Genomic DNA, 17,553 nt, shown 5'->3' with positions numbered 1-17,553 from the left:
GCAATAAGGAAAAGACACAATCACCACCTTATTCAAAATAAGTATACCACTAGTATATTTCCTTTTTGTATTCCTTCTTACTGAGCACAGCCACTTGATCAGATGTAGTTTGTTCTGCTGGAACAAAAAAAAAATATTCAAAACCTAATATCGCTGATCTGCATTACTGTGCAATCAGTTGGTGCTTTACAGCCTGTGGAAAACATAGGGCTTGGCATCCACAGAGCAGTAATACAACAGATTCCTTAGTAGTCCCTCAAATGGATACTTGGGACAGAGAAAATCCCCCTTCTCAACTCTAACACATCTAGTAAGTTACTCAAACTAGGAAAACAGATTTCCCTGTCTAACCCATTTCACCATTAATATTTAAACTTGTACTCCATTTCAATTGGGTCCACACACAAGGGCAGAAATGCCATAGATGTGACCACTGTGCTTTCCTCCAACCTGCTTATCACTAGTTCAAGTAAGAAAGTACTCAGTGTCTTCTCAATGTCTATTCAAAAAAAATTGTCTTACCTTTAATGGAGATTAAATATCTGCAAGTAATGGGAAGCCCATTTATATGCAAGACCCCATGCCTGTCACTTTGCTTATTTCTCTGGAAAAGAAGCACAAGCCATGTGTAAGTAAGTCATACTAGAGACAAGCACCTTGCATGTCATATGAAGTCCAAAAAGGAATGCATTCCAGTCCTAACAAATACATCATGCATAAAAGAACTTATTATGAGTTATATACCATTTCCTGAGATGGGAATCTTTTAATAATGATAAACTAGTGATCTTTTAATAATGATAAATTAGTACTGTATAGGCCATAGGCATATAAGTTGTGTTTAAGACACAGCTTTCAAGACAACCCTGAAAATATAAATCAAATTCATAATATGTTAAGCAAATCTTAACAGAAGTTAATTTCAAAAATATGTTCTTAGAAAACCATACACATGACAGTGCTCCCATCTCTCAGCATTGCTTTGTCCTTGGTTGCTGCCTCTAACACTCCAGAAGATAATCGTACTTTCACCTAAACATTTACACACAAGCAGAAATTTCCTAAAATGAAAAGACAAATATTTATAGACTTCTGTTTTTATCTTTTAACATGGAGGCTACTAATAATGAGGGATATATGAAATACCAAACTTCATTCTCATGGCTGGGAAAAAAAAAAAAACAATAAACAAACAAAAACCTTAGAAGTACCTGCGAAAAGACACAACTACATCCATCAGTGCATCTGGAGTAGCATTTACTTCTTAAAATAAGTATTCCTGAGTCTTTGCAAATTCCAGAAGAGCCACGAAAACCAACAAAAGAGAGAAAAAGTGGTGCCCAAATAGGCCCAAACTATTGCCTAGGACTTTTGTGGTTCATACTCAAAGTTCAGTCTGAGTTTAATATTTTTAAGGTCAGACATATCAAAACCTAGAAGTACTGAGGGTCTGTGGTCTTCCATTGCCTTCAAGCAAATAAATCTTCTTGTTCCAAAAAACAAAGCCATAATAATTTTTTTCCATCTTCAAGAATAAAGATAATAATTCAACTTCTTTTCTGCTAGGATATGGTTTCTTTTGGAAATAATCTCTAAGCAACTGCTTTTTTTCCTCTGAGGAGTAGTCTTTCCATTCAATAGGATCTAATGCTAGGATCTGGAGTAAATCATTAGAGGCCTCAAGTTCCTTAGTTGTGCTTTAATTCCTCTGTCTCTTCAAAGTCACAGCACTATTCCCTTCTTCTGGATCTGATGCTTCATTACCCAGTACACACAATGAAACTTTTCCATCTGTCTTCTGGTCTTCTGGAACCCGATGGACATATGTCCATTTTCTTTTGAAGGGACAGGTAGAATCAGTAACATTTTCCAAATGGGCAAACTGCAGTTCACTGTTCTCCACAAACCTGGACCAAACTGGCAGGTCTGAGCTGTCTTTGGGTGCATGTGCACAATGCAACAAATGAAGAGTGATAGCCTCCACAGTCAAGGTTCCAGGGTAGATCCCACTACAGTGGACACACCTAAAGGTGGGAGAACTGAGCACTATACAGGCTGTGGGCTTAATATGGTGTTTGTCCTTCAAGTGTAAGATGTAGGCATTGGCTACCATAAATGTTCTCAAACAAAGGGGACAGGTCAGCTATTGTTTGCTGAGCTGAGTTACAACCTTAAACTGAGACCACATCTTAACATACAAGGGCACCAGGGATGTGGAGTATATGCCTGAGAGGATAGCCAGGTGGACCTCCAGTTCTCCAATCTCATCTCTTGGCAGAGTGATGATGAAATCAAGATGGGGGAACAACAAGTTGCCACCAGCATCTAGGCTCCACTGGAAGCCCCTGTTAAGATAATCCAACTTCAGCTTCTTCCTCCCAAGGTGTTTAATTTTGCTGTGCTCCAAGAGACCCTGAGTGCTGTGGAAAGTACATGGGCAAAACAGGCACCCCATGCCATGTTTGAATAAGTGCTACATTAGCTCCTCCTCTGAGACTAGGCATTTGCAGGAGAGGCAATGCATGGCCCTCTCTCTTGTCCACTTCAGAAATGGTGCATGTACTGCCAGCTTTACCAGTTCAAGTTTCTCACTGGAGTTGAACTCACTTTGTTCGTGAGCCTCTTCCATGTGAGCCTGGTAGACACTGGAGGGGAAGAACACATTGCAAACTGGGCACATTTTCCACTGCTTGGCCTGCGTGGCAACCAGATTCATCTCCACCTCAGGTAAGGAGGTCTGAACAAATATGTTCTGGTCTGCATTCCTTACCAGTCCCTGGGAGGAAGAGAAGCTGGCTGGAGCACTGGAAATCTGCATACCCATACTGGGGGGTAGGAATTGGGAGGACACCTGGGATGAAACAGTCATGAGTCTAGCACCCTGAGGAATAGGCAGAGTGACAGACATGTTGTCCAGCATGTAAAGGGGCTTCCCATTGACCTGTGATCCTGTTGGAAGCATCTTCCTGAAAACAGAGCCTGACTTGAGGAACAGGGTGTTCTGTAAAGTTTCAGCTCTTACTAACTGGCTCACTAGCATGATGCTGGTGCCAACAGACTGACTGAGCTGAAGCATAATGGGCCCAACAGATGGACCTGAGTTAACAGGCTGACCAAGCAGAGGAATACCAGAGCTCACAACCTGATTCACAAGGACATCCGAGACCACCACAGTTTGGGGGGGCGAGGATAGCAACCCAGATGATACCACTTGACCTGTAGGGAAAACCCTAGAAAACATTGTCTGAGGAGAGGTAAGAACCTGTGTGAAGACTGTCTGACCTACATTGGGAAATCTGGACTGGACTGTTTGACCAGTGGGGAAAACCCCAGAAGCTATATTCTGTGCAGGAATCACAGAAGCCAGGGTCATCTGACCCTCAGGAAAGCCTGACAATGAGACTAGCTCATCCACAGAAATTGTTCTAGGTTGCGTGTTCTGGAGACATCTTGGGTTTTTTGAAAAGGCAGAAGACAGAGTACCAGGCCTAACCAGTCTGCTTGTGGGCTCCACTGGCCTACTTGTAAGCCCCACTGATCTGACTGCTGGTCCCACATGTCAACTTGTAAACCCCATGGGCTCTGTGAGTGGTAAAATCCCAGGTGGGATGGTTTGACTCACTGAGTGATTGCTCACTCCAATAGACTTTTTCACAGGCCCAAGTGGCTGGCTCACAGACAGTGCAGGAGGGTCTACAGGCTTATTAGGTGAAGCCTTGCCTAAGAATAGGTCAGTTGAGGGAGTTGAAGGCCTCAGTGTCAGGAATTGTTGAGGATCCAGGAAGAGTATGGGACCCCCTTTGGTGGGTGTACATTGGTAGAGGTCACAGGTTGGGATAAGGTCACCCATGACTGGACTTGGGTTGTTTTCTGCCAAGGCAAAGTGAGACCAAGTTGGCTTGGCTGGATCAGCTGTGTGTGCAGCCCTGCTGTTTGGCGGTCTGGACAAGCCTGCCTTTGCAACACTGGGCTTTTGAATCCAAAGCCCTGTCCTCTTGCTGTGTTCTGAAATTATAGACCTCAACTTATTCTCCAAATCCTTGTGTATATCTGATGTCAAAATATGGGCCATCAGATCATCCTGCCTGCCCATCCTGGTACTACACTTTTTACAAAAGTATCTTTCAGGTGGTAGAGTGCTTGCGGCAGGAAGAATATCAGTGGCTGTTAGCTGTTGCTGGTCTTCCTTAGTGTGAAAGCCAAAATAGGCATTAAGTGAAGAGTGAAAATGGGTGATCAGTACATGGTTCTTCATGCTACAGAAGGAACTGTTGGAAAAGATACATTTTATACATGTGAAAAAAAAGATACATTTTATACAGTATGGCTTGCTTTGGTATCTCATTTGCTTTCTGAAAAATTCCCCTGGAGCAACATCTGGCCAAGATGTATTATAAAAGTATCTGTCACTTGGGTCAAAGCCTTTAAGGCCCTTCAGCAATTCTTTGCTTTTGTCAAGTCCAATCTTCAGAAGCATGCTCTTTACCCATGGCCCCATACACCTGACTTGTCCAAATTGTCCACAGGCACTTGAAACATTCTTAAAATATTCTGCCCTGCAATAAGAGAGCATTTGCTTAAGACACACCTCTCGGGCATGAGAACCCAGCCTATACCTGCCTCCTACAATCTCAGCTGGCCATGCCTCCACCCTCCATTCCACTCCCCACCCCCTGCCCTGGAACATACTGCCACTCCTGCAGCATTCCTTCCAGGGCTTTGATTCACAAAAAGGCCTTGCATCACAGTCTTCCCCTGTGGCTTCCAGTCACATCAGAGCCTCCTGCCACAGCCCTTCCCAGGACTGGGGTCACACCTGGGCCTGGATACACAATACTCCTTCTTCTTCCATCACATAGACCTGCCTTCACAACCCTCCACAGTACTACCCAGCACTCCAGTCACACACAGCCTTGCAAAGCCCTACCCCAGCCTCCAGTCACACACAGTCCTCCAAAGTCCTCCCAGGCCTCCAGTCACACACAGGCCTTCACAATCCTCCTCTATCCTCCTGTCACACACAGGCCCACAGACTCTTTCACAGGCTGCCAGTCACACATTGACCTGACAGCACAGCCTTTCCCTGTGGCCTCCAATCACCCTAGGGCCTCCTCCTTCCCTGCCTCTAATGAGAAATTGGACCATCCCAAATTAGAAAGAAAAACAACTGGACCTTGAATAAGGGCCAGCTAAGAAGAAAGAAAAACAAGTCAGGCAATATAGGGGAGGACTGTCCTTAAAGATGTAAGCGGCCCACTACAGAACCGAGAGATGGGAGAAGAGGGGAGGACTGTCCTTGGAGCTGTGAGCTCCCCTCTACAGCTGCCAGCCTGCATTACTGCTATCTTTTCTGCTGACTAATCAATGGAAAGGCCTGATATTTTTAGGAATAAAAACTCTGTGCTTAGTATGCTCGGGGTCATCTGCTGCTTTGAAGGGACGACCCACATCGCGATTGGAATAAACTGCCTCTTGCTTTTGCATGGAACCGTGGTCTGTGAGTCTCTTTGGGGGAGGGAGTGGTACGGACCCTGCACTGGGAGTGCAGGTTTTGCATGTGTTGCATTGGCTGGGAAACAGATGTGGCCCTTCCCCGACCCTCACCAGACCAGGTTCGGAAATCAGGTTGAAACAAGTCAGTCATTTTGTTTGTTTGACTTCAGGTTTCTGCAGATTCTGTTTTGTTCTGGTTAGGCACCTGTCTGAACTTTCTTGGTTGTTTGATTAGGCTATTTCGATTGACGGGCGCATCAGATAATCGAAAAGCCAGGAAGCTAGAGGACGCTCCAGGTTCTGTTTGTTGGGAGGTTGGATCAGAGAAGGTCCTCCTCCTGTCTGAGTCTGATTTTCGTAGAGACCGGCAGGGGAGCCATTCCATTATTGCACTGTGGTATCACCCGCAAGGGCGTCCTTGTCTGATTGCTTGTTTGGTTCTTTTTGTCTCTGTTCTTGTTGCCTCTCTGACTTTTCTGACAGAAGATTCCATTATGGGACAGAAAGTGACTACACCCTTATCCCTCATTGACCATTTCTCAGAAGTAAAATATAGGGCACATAACCTCTCAGTGGAAGTTAGAAAAGCGAAGTGGCAAGCCTTTTGCTCCTCGGAATGGCCTGCTTTTCAGGTTGGATGGCCACCGGAGGGCACCTTTCACCTTGACACGATTCTTGCTGTTAAGGCGAAGGCCGTCCAAGCGCAGGGGGGGCCATCCTGACCAGGTACCTTATGTCCTAACCTGGGAGGATATTGTTCGCCATCCACCCCCCTGGGTGCGCCCCTTTGTTCTCCCCACAGAGACTCCGTCGACAACTGTTTGTGCCATTAAGGAAGAGGAGAAAAAGAAAGTGCTCACTTCTCCAGAAGCAGACCTCCTCCTTCTTGACCTTCCGCCCCCTTATCCGCCAGCCATGGCCCCTACCCCTGCCAGTTCCCTGACTGGGTCTCCTGTCAGACCTCGACCGTTTCCCCTGTCAGTCTCCCTGAGGCTGTCAGTTCTCCCTCAGGGCCTAGGGCAGGGCTAGCATGCAACTTTCCTAGTCCCCTCACAGGTCCCTCAGTGCTGCCGCGCAGACACCATAGGTGCCACAGACACCACCAGAGGTTCCCCTGCATTCACCAGCTGACCCTGCTCAGAATGAACAGGGCCCAGCAGCTGGAACACGAAGCCGCAGAGCAACTCAGCTGGACTCGGTGGCTCTCCCGTTGTGAGCCTAAGGATTCCCAGATGGAGACTGGGAACACCCCCTTCAGTACTGGCCTTTTTCCACAGCTGATCTCTACAATTGGAAGGCTCACAATCCCCCTTTTTCTGAGAACCCCCAAGCCTTGACTGACTTGTTTGAATCTGTCCTTTTCTCTCACCAGCCCACTTGGGATGATTGCCAAAAGCTTTTACAGACACTCCTGACTACCAAGAAGAGGGGACGAGTCCTTCTAGATACAAGGAAGACTGTCCTGGGGGCAGATGGGAGGCCTACAGTTCTCCCTGACGAGATTAATAACGGGTTTCCCCTCTCTCGTCCTGACTGGGATTACAATACACCAGAGGGTAGGCAGCACTTGAAGGTTTACCGCCAGACTCTAATGGCGGGTCTCCGTGGGGCTGCTAGAAGACCCACCAATTTGACTAAGGTAAGAGAAGTGGTCCAGGGGCCAGAGGAATCTCCTGCAGCCTATTTAGAATGGCTGATGGATGCGTTCCGCTGGTTTACTCCCTATGACCCTGCTTCAGATGAGCATAGGGCAACAGTAGCTGTATCTTTCATAGATTAGTCAGCTAGGGATATTCGTAGGAAACTTCAGAAATTAGAAGGTCTGCAGGATAAGTCGTTGAAGGATTTAGTGCAAGTAGCAGAGAAAGTCTTCTATAGTCGAGAAACAGAAGAAGAAAAAGAAGAAATGAAACAGAAAGAACAGGAGATAAGAGAGAGAGAGAGAGACAAGAGGCAGGATAAAAAAATTGACTAAGATTCTGGCCACCATAGTTCAGGAAAGACGTACTGAAAGGGAGAGAGTTCCTGGCAACCGAAAGGGCCCTTCGTCTAAAGGGCCCTTTGTCTAAGGACCAGTGTGCCTACTGCAAGGAGACGGGACACTAGAGGAGGGATTGCCCCAAAAGGAAGAAGAAGCAGCTGAATTCTCAAGCCACAGGGACCAGGGTCCTGACCTTAAACAATGACAGTGATTAGAGAGGACGGGGTTCGGTTCCCCTCCCCGAACCCAGGGTAATCCTCAAGGTGGAGGGGAAGCCAGTCCATTTTCTAGTGGATACTGGTGCTCAACATTCAGTTCTGTTGCAAGACTCAGGGGCTAAGCAAGAAAAAAAATCATGGGTTCAAGTGGCCACTGGATGTAAGCATGGACTACATGGACTACCCGAAGAACAGTGGACCTCGGAGTGGGCCAGGTATCCCACTCGTTCTTAGTCATGCCTGACTGCCCTTACCCATTGCTGGGATGGGATATCCTGACCAAAATAGGAGCCCACATCTATTTTAACCCAGAAGGCCCACAGGTTACAGATAAAAGAGGGGATCCTATTCATGTGCTTACAATTCACTTGGAAGATGAATACCTGCTATTTGAAAATTTAAAAGAGGAGGAAAAAGACATTGACTGGTGGGTAAAAAAATACCCTGAGGCCTGGGCTGAAACAGCTGGCTTAGGGAAAGCAAGAAAGCAATTGCCAGTCCAGATAGAGCTAAAACCTCAGACAGCCCCAGTTGCAGTGCGGCAGTATCCAATGTCTAAGGAAGCACATGATGGGATTCGCCCTCATATACAGTGACTCCTTGACCTAGGGGTTTTGAAAAGGTGTCAATCTGCTTGGAATACTCCATTACTGCCAGTCTGGAAGCCTGGGAGCAACGATTATCAGCCTGTGCAAGACCTGAGGGAAATTATCAAACAGGTTATGGACTTACATCCAACAGTCCCCAACCCGTATAACCTGCTGAGCTCCCTTCCCCCTGACAGAGCCTGGTATACTGTTCTAGACCTTAAAGATGCATTCTTTTGTCTTCAACTTAGCCCTGCCAGCCAAGACATTTTCGCTTTTGAATAGAAAGATCCTGACTCTGGGGTCTCGGGCCAACTACCATGGACTCAACTTCCCCAAGGATTTAAGAATTCTCCTACCATATTTGATGAAGCCCTGCACACTTGGCAGGGCCTGGCACACTTCTGGGCCACAAATACTCAGGTAACTCTTCTCCAGTACATGGATGACATCTTACTAGCTGCAGATTGTCAGAAAACCTGTCTCAAAGCCACCATCCAACTGTTACAAGAATTGGGAGAACTTGGCTATAGAGCATCAGCAAAGAAGGCTCATATATGCTGGAAACAGGTCAGTTACCTGGGGTATATACTAAAGAAAAAAAAAAGATGTTTATCGGAGGCTAAAAAAGAGACTGTTTCATATCCCCCCTCCACGAACCACAAACTACAAAACAACTGAGGGAATTTCTTGGTACAGCGGGGTTTTGCCGATTATGGATTCCTGGGTTCGCTGAAATGGCAGCCCCTCTGTATGCCCTTACAAAGGGCAATGACTCTTTTTCCTGGTGAAAAGATGAACAGGCTGCATTTGATAATATTAAACAGGCTTTAATGTCAGCTCCAGCCTTGGGACTTCCTGATGTCACTAAACCTTTTCATCTCTATGTGGCCGAGTACCAGGGGATGGCTAAAGGGGTGTTAACTCAAAAGATTGGACCCTGGAAGAGACCAGTAGCTTATCTATCTAAAAAGATTGATCCAGTAGCAGCAGGATGGCTGACCTGCCTTTGGATAATAGCAACAATCGCCGCATTGGCAAAGGATGCTAACAAGCTGACCTTGGGACAAGATCTTACTGTTTATGCCCCTCATGCCCTTGAGAGTGTTGTCAGACAGCCACCTGATCGCTGGCTCATGAATGCTCGCAAGACTCATTACCAAACTTTGCTTTTGAATAATGACAGGATTACTTTTGCCCCAGCAACGGGGCTAAACCCTGCCACCCTGTTACCAGATCCAGAGATTCAGCCCCCAGAGCATGATTGCTTGCAGGTGTTGGCTGAGGAACAGCCAAAAGGACTTAAAAGACCAGCCTCTGCCAGATGCAGAGGTGACATATTACACAGATGGGAGTAGCTTTTTGAAAAAAGAAAAGTAGGAGCAGCGGTGGTGGATGGACACAAGGTAATATGAGCCCAAGCACTGCCTAAAGGCACCTCTGCTCAACAAGCAGAACTAATTGCCTTAACTGAAGCATTAACTTTGGGGAAAGACAAAAAGATAAACATCTACACTGACAGCAGGTATGCCTTTGCTACAACCCATGTGCACGGGGCCATCTACCAGCAGAGAGGCCTATTGACATCAGCCGGTAAAGAAATTAAAAATAAAAATAAAATCTTGGCCTTGCTCAATGCCTTACTACTGCCCACCAAGGTAAGCATAATTCACTGCCTTGGACATCAGAAGGGAAATTCCTAGGCAGCAAAGGGAAATAACATGGCTGATCAGGAGGCTAAAGCAGCTGCCAGAGGAAGTCCTGCTCCTCTACTACTGAATTGCCAGAGAAAGAACAGCTAAAATACTCAGAGGAGGACCTGGAGCAAATACAGAGAAAACAAGGGACATTCGATGCTAATGTGGGAGCATGGATTGACTCCAAAGGTAACGTCATTTTGCCACAGGAAGATGCTAAGGGACTAATAGCGCAAATGCATCAATGGACACAATTAGGGGCAATGAAATTGACTGAAATTGTTCTCCAATCTCCTTATGGAATACTAAACCTCACTGCTCTAACCAAAAAAGTGACTCAGACATGTATCCCTTGCCAAAAGGTAAAAGTAGGGAAGAATTTCCAAAGCTCGGGAAAACGGTTAAGGGGAACTAAACCTGGAATGCATTGGAAAGTGGACTTAACCGAGATTAAGCCGGCCAGGTATGGAAATAAATATCTTCTAGTCTTTATAGATACCTACTCAGGATGGGTGGAAGCTTTTCCCACCAAGAAAAAGACTGCTCTGGTTGTAGCCAAGAAGATTTTAGAAGACATTTTTCCCCGGTTTGGAGTTCCAAAGGTAATTGGGTCAGACAATGGGCTGGCCTTCGTTGCTCAGGTAAGTCAGGAGGTGGCCAGATTTTTGGGGACTAATTGGAAATTACATTATGCATATAGACCCCAAGGTTACTGAGTCTTGTTGGTTATGCTTTGGAATTGCTCCCCCATATTATACAGGAATTGCCTTTACAGATGAGATAAGTAACTCCCAAGAGGCAACAGCCTGCCGTTGGATGCAAAGGGAGGCTAGACTTTCCCTGTCTGCCATTTCAGGGCAAGGACTCTGTGTAGGTAAAGTCCCCCCAGTCATCAGTTTTTATGCAACCAAACCTATGATGTTGCAGGTCTGTCTGGGTACCAAATACCACCAATTGATGGATGGTGGGCCTGTGCGACAGGGATCACTACTTGTGTCAGTACTCAGGTGTTTGTCAATTCATCTGACTACTGTGTCCTGGTCCAGGTAATCCCCGAGTCACCTATCACCTGTATGAAGAGCCCTTCCAATACTGGGACTCTGTGGGGGAACAGCTGATAGGAACAAAAAGAGACCTGGGAATTTCCTTAGCCATAATGCTTGGGGTAGGGCTAGGAGCAGTAGGGACAGCAGCTGGAGGGTCGGCTACAGCCCTCCAACATAGTGGGTTAAATGAGCTTAGGGCAGCTGTTTATGAGGACATAGAAAGATTAGAAAGCACAATTAGAGAGCTCAAAGATTCCTTACAGTCATTATCAGAGATGGTGTTACAAAACAGAAGGGGCTTAGATTTATTGTTTTTGCAACAAGGAGGTTTATGCGCTGCTCTAAAAGAAGAATGCTGTTTCTATGTCGATCATACTGGAGTTGTCACTGAGACCCTAGATAAGGTCAAAGAGGGCTTAGAAAACAGAAAGCGAGAACGAGCCCAAAGCCTAGGATGGTTTGAAAGATGGTTTAATCCGTCTCCATGGATGACCACTTTAATCTCCACATTGTTAGGCCCTTTGCGAATTCTTCTTCTGATTGTAACTCTTGGCCCTTGCATTCTTAATAAGCTAGTCAATTTTGTGAGAGAACGGATCAGTACAATTCAGGTCCTTATGCTTCAACAGCAGTATCAGCAATTAGAGATGCAGGCTAAATCTAGCCTGTAATTTTAGGGTTAAAATTATGCCAAAGAAAAAGGGGAGAATGAGAAATGGGACCATCCCAAATTAGAAAGAAAAACAACTGGACCTTGAATAAGGGCCAGCTAAGAAGAAAGAAAAACAAGTCAGGCAATTTAGGGGAGGACTGTCCTTAAAGCTGTAAGCGGCCCACTACAGAACCGAGAGATGGGAGAAGAGGGGAGGACTGTCCTTGGAGCTGTGAGCTCCCCTCTACAGCTGCCAGCCTGTATTACTGCTATCTTTTCTGCTGACTAATCAATGGAAAGGCCTGATATTTTTAGGAATAAAAACTCTGTGCTTAGTATGCTCGGGGTCATCTGCTGCTTTGAAGGGACAACCCCCATAGTGATTGGAAAAAACTGCCTCTTGCTTTTGCATTGAACGAGGTCTGTGAGTCTCTTTGGGGGAGGGAGCGGTACGGACCCTGCACCAGGAGTGCAGGTTTTGCAGCACTACAGACAGCTGGGAGCCACCATGTGTTTGATGGTAATTGAACTCTGGAAGAGCAGCCAGTGTTCTTAACTACTGAGCCTTCTTTACAGCCACATGCAATACATTGTGTTCATGTTTTCCTGTTCCCTTAACTCCTCCGAAATCCTCCCACCTTTCTTCCCCACATAACATTATGTTCTCTCTCTCTTAAATATACAGAAACACACAAATGAAAATCAAAACAAACTAAAAGACAGTAACACAGAAAAATTAAAAGAAAAAAAAATCCCACAAAACCTGAAATACAACCATGGAATTTGTTTTGAGCTGACCATAAACTCCCAGTTATGAGTCCAGCCCTGGAGTATGGTTAATATACACAGTGACACTCCATTGGATAAAAGTGATTTTCCCTTTTGTAATAGCAAATCTCAATGAGCTCTGTACTCGCCATGGAACAAGCCCCAAGGCACATGCACAAGGAAATAGGAAGAAGTAGGAAGAAGTACCTTAAATCTCAGGAATACCAGTTCCTGGGCTAGAGCCCTGAACTTTTCTAGAAGGTAGAAAGTTAGCCAAACACCCTCCCTTTCAGCTACCTGGCCTTTACCTGCAGTTTCCTGCTTGGCTCTCCATGTTAACACTGGGTTTATCCACTGGTAAAATACAGCTGCTTCTTAGAGAAATGACAATTCCTTATTCATTCATTCCAAGGAGGATGGGAGAGCAGAAAGAGAACATAGAAACATTATCTCAGTCTCTTTCTGGATAGCCAACATCTGCCCACTTGAACTGTGCTGTCTACAGAGCTGGCCTCCCAGGCTGATGTGAACTGGCGCTCCACCTATGTGAGCCTATAAGCAAAAACTGCAGGTGGCCTCCACAGTCAGGGGCCTGACTCTCCTCTAGAGCAGAGGTCCTCAACCTTCCTAGTGCCATGACACTTTAATACAGATCCTCAAGTTGTCCTTCCCACAACCAAAAATTATTTTCTTTTCTACTTCATAACAGTAATTTTCCTATGTAAATAACTGTGCTTTTTGATGGTCTTTGGAGAGTCCCATGAAAGGGTCATTCTTCCTCTAAGGGGTTGGGACCCACAGGTTGAAAACTGATCCTTTAAAGGTAGGCATGTGCAACTATTTGGTCCAGTTTTGTGGAGAACAGTGAACTGCAGTTTTCCAGTGAGGAAAAGGTTACTGATTCTACCTGTAACTTCAAAAGAAAATGGCCAGATGGCCATCAGGGTCCAGAAGACCAGAAGAGGGATGGGAAAAGTCCCTTGTGTGTACTGGGTAATGAAGCATCAGATCCAGAAGAAGGGACTAGTGCTGTGACTTTGAAGAGACAAAGGAATGAAAGAGCAACTAAGAAACTTGAGGCCAGTAATGATTTACTCCAGGTCCTAGTATTAGTTCCTACCCAATGCAAAGACTACTCCTCTGAGGAAAAAAAAAAGCAGTTTCTTAGAGATTATTTCCAAAAGAAACCATATCCTAGCAGAAAAGATGTTGAATTGTTATCTTTATTCTTGAAGATGGAAAAAGTTATTGTGGCTTTGTTTTTTGGAACAAGAAGATATATTTGCTTGAAGGCAATGGAAGACCATAAACCCTCAATACTTCTAGGTTTTGATATGTCTGAACTTAAAAATGTTAAACAGAGACTGAACTTTGAGTATGAACCACAAAAGTCCTAAGCAGTCGTTTGTGCTGATTTTGATGCCACCTTTGCTCTCTTGTGTTGGTTTCTGCAGCTTTTCTGGATTTTGCAAGGGCTTAGGAATACTTAGGCTAAGAAGTAAATGCTACTCCAGTGTACTGATTGATGTAGTTGTGTCTTTTAGCAGTTACTTCTAAGGTTTCTTTTTTTTTTTTTTTTTTCCAAATCATGAGAATGAAGTTTGGTATTTCATATATACCTTATTCTTAGTATTGTCCTTGTTACTTCATAAGAAGAGAAGTCTATAAACACTTTTTTTTCACTTTAGGAAATTTCTCTTGTTTGTAAATATTTAGGTGAAAGTAACAGCATCTTCTGTAGTGTGAGATGCAGCAGCCAGGACAGAGCAGAGCTGAGAGATGGAAGCACTGACATGTGTATGGCTTTCTAATACACATTTTGAAATTAACTTCTGTTAGTATTTGATTACCATATTATGAATTTGATTTATGTTTTCAGTGTTGTTTTGAAAGCTGTGTCTGAAAACACAACTGATATGCCTATGGCCTATACAATACTAAATGTTTTTTCTATTATTATTATTAAAAGATTCCCATCTCAGGAACTGGTATATAACTCATAATAAGTTCTTTTATAAGTGAAGTATGTGTAAGGACTGGGATGCATTCCTTTGTGATCTTCACAGAACATGCAAGGTGCTGGACCTAGTATGAGTTACTTATACATGGCTTGTGCCTATTTTGCAGAGGAATAGGCAGAGTAACAGCCATGGTGTCCCACATAAAAATGGGCTTCCCATTACATGGAGATCTTTAATCTCTAGGAAAAGATAAGACAATTTTTAGAATAGACATTGAGAAGACACAGAACTCTATCTTACTTGAACTACCAATAAGCAGGTTGGAGGAAAGCACCATGGTCACATCTATGGCATTTCTGCCCTTGTGTGTGGAACCTAGGGAAATAGAGTAGAAGTTTCAATCTTAATGGTGAAATGGGTTAGACAGGGAAGTCTCTCTTCCTAGTTTGAGTATCTTACTATATGTGTTAGAATCGAGAAGGTGGGATTACCTCTGGCCCAGGTATCCATTTGAGGGACTGCTAAGGAATCTGTTTATTACTGGTCAGTGGATGCCAAGCCCTGTGTTTTCCACAGGCTATAAGCACCAGCAGATTGCACAGTAATGCAGATCAGCCAGCTCAGGTCAGAAAAATTTTTTTCAAGCAGAATAAACTACATCTGATCATGAGGCTGTGCTCATGAACAAGGAATACACAGAGGAAATTATACCACTCATGTTTATTCTGAATAAGGTGGTGATTGTGTCTTTTCCCTGTTGGCTGGGGTCTGACCTCCATCTTACACATTTGGCTAATTTGAATGGAATTGGTGCACAGAAAAATGGAGGAAGGAGAAAGGAATCACTTCTTCAGGATTTTAAATTTCTAGAATAGGAAAAGGACCTTTTGAATAAACAAAAGTTTTACTTGAGATAGGGGAGGGATTATAACATTTGCAAATCTTATAAGATGAGGAAGACAACAATATAATCCCTAAGTACCAGTTTTCTCATATTTGATAGAAAAGACTCATGTTTTGTATTTCTCTCTTTTCTTTTAAAATACTCTTCAACCACATTATGTTTGGTTTTTCTTTTTCTATCTTGGAATAGGAAATTGCAATTGGGGCTATTAATGGTTGACTCAACTATCCTGTGTTAGGCTCCTAGTACAAAGAATTAATTGTTACATTTATTTTATTAGCATGGTTCAAAATGAGCCCCTTCTTCCTAAGGGTATGTCATTGATCAGGAGATTAAATTACCTCCATTGGGAGTATTGCCCTTTGATGTGTAAAGGAAGAACTTGTTTCCTTCAGGTAAAGCACCCACAGAATGGGGCTCCAGAAAGCAGTACAGTGTTGCTAGATGGATTTTTCTTTGTTTTTGTTTTTCAGAGACAGGGCTTCTCTGTATAGCCTTGGCTAGTTTTGGAACACACTTTATGAAGACCAGGCTGGCCTCCCACTCAGAGATCCACCTCTGACTCCAGAGTGCTGGGAACAAGCCTGTGCCAATATAGCTCAGCTGCTATATGGATTTTTTTAAACTGTAACATTAGCATGTAGTTTCTGTAACATGCATTCAGGCAGTTTTAAATCTGTTTTGACTCTTGCTAAACTCTGGTCAATTCTGAGACCTTGTCTGGCTTTTTTGTTGTTACTGTTGTTATCTCTCTTCAGAGTGTCTGCTGTGAATTAAAATTGGTTTTACTACTGTGAAAAAAAAAATAAAGTTTGTTTTGGAACACAGTCTCAGAAATTTATTTTACATGGTGTCTGAGGTCAATTTTGTATTACAATGGCAGAGTCGAATAGTGATAGAGATCAGCAGACCTGGAAATTTAATATTTGCTTTCTGGTTTCTGTACAGATTTTTTCCCAGCACCTAGATTAGAGGAAGGCAGAAACATTGCTGAGTTTTTGGAAAATTTCTGTCCTGGATCACTTTCTCATCCTTACTATCCTCATACTTATATTATTCTCCTATTTTTTCAATATTTTACTTACTGAACTCATATTTTACTTACTGAACCCTGTACTCATATGTTCCATATAATCTCTCCTAATATCTATTACCTCACAACAGCTCCATTTGTTCCTGATACATCTGCAGGTGATCTTGTAGATGCTGTGAAGTAAGTGACTAAAGGAGAACTTTATCCCTTTAACCCCAGGCTGGATATACTTCCTTATGCTAGTCCTCTATTTTCTCCTGTTCCCTTCTCTTGATGCTCTGTAGTCCCCTGCTGCTACTTCTAGTTCATTTTGTTGCAACAACACTGGCAATGGGACTATTCATGGTTATCCTAAATAAACTCTATGAACACTTTCTCTCACTGACCCAGTGTTTTTTTGTTTTGTTTTTTTTTTTTTTTTTTGTTTTGTTTTGTTTTCTCCCAATATCTCAACGTTCCCAGAAAAACCACATGGTTTTATGCTGTTACCAAATGATCTCTTAACTCTCTATTTTCCAAGTCTCTTCAAGAATGCAGACAGCAGTCAGGGGTTGTGGCACATACCTTATTCCCATTACTCAGGAGACATGGCCAGCCTAGTTTACAAAGTGAGTTCTAGGACAGCCCAGGGCTGTTCCACAGAAAAATGCTTTTGTGGGGAGGTTTCGAGGAGGGAAGAAGACAGACAGCAATTGTATTATGCACCCCATCAATTCAAGACTCTCCAATTGCCATATGACCTTTTCATTGGTCCCAGAATTTCCCCCATGACAAAGACTCTCTTCAGCTTCAAAACAGCTACAGTGTCCCTACCCTACATTTTTATATCTTCTCAGAGTTAGGAAAGATGATTTCCTACTAAAAGATTACACTTCCCTCTTTCTCTTGTGGCCAGACCAAGCAGCTGCAGAAGCAAGGGACTATGATGTGCTAATAGTTTCCATCCATATAAGGTCTGCATTTGATCATATGTACCATTTGGGCATCCATTCAAGTGGCTGATGAGATGGCCCTGTGCTATGAACAAATCTTGTCCTATCTGTGCTAGATCTAAACTTGACAAGCTAAAGTCATATGAGGAGGTGACTCCTCTCAATTAAGAAAATGCCTCCATAAGATCAGGTTGTAGTACTGCCTTTAGGGCATTTTCTTATTTAGTGAAGGATGGGGCAGGGCTCAGTCCATCTGTGGTTGTGCCATCCCTGGGCTGGTG

The 17,553-nt window shown here is 43.9% G+C and overlaps 1 pseudogene; it reads right to left on the bottom strand.

Annotated features, from left to right (window-relative positions):
- Positions 1 to 1,392: 1,392 nt before the first annotated feature.
- LOC110544075 (activity-dependent neuroprotector homeobox protein 2-like) lies at positions 1,393 to 4,490 on the bottom strand (annotated as a pseudogene).
- Between the last annotated feature and the right edge of the window lie 13,063 nt (positions 4,491 to 17,553).

Source organism: Meriones unguiculatus (assembly GCF_030254825.1).
Source record: "Meriones unguiculatus strain TT.TT164.6M chromosome Y unlocalized genomic scaffold, Bangor_MerUng_6.1 ChrY_unordered_Scaffold_35, whole genome shotgun sequence".
Classification (NCBI taxonomy): domain Eukaryota; kingdom Metazoa; phylum Chordata; class Mammalia; order Rodentia; family Muridae; genus Meriones; species Meriones unguiculatus.
This window is presented reverse-complemented; position numbering and strand designations above follow the sequence as displayed.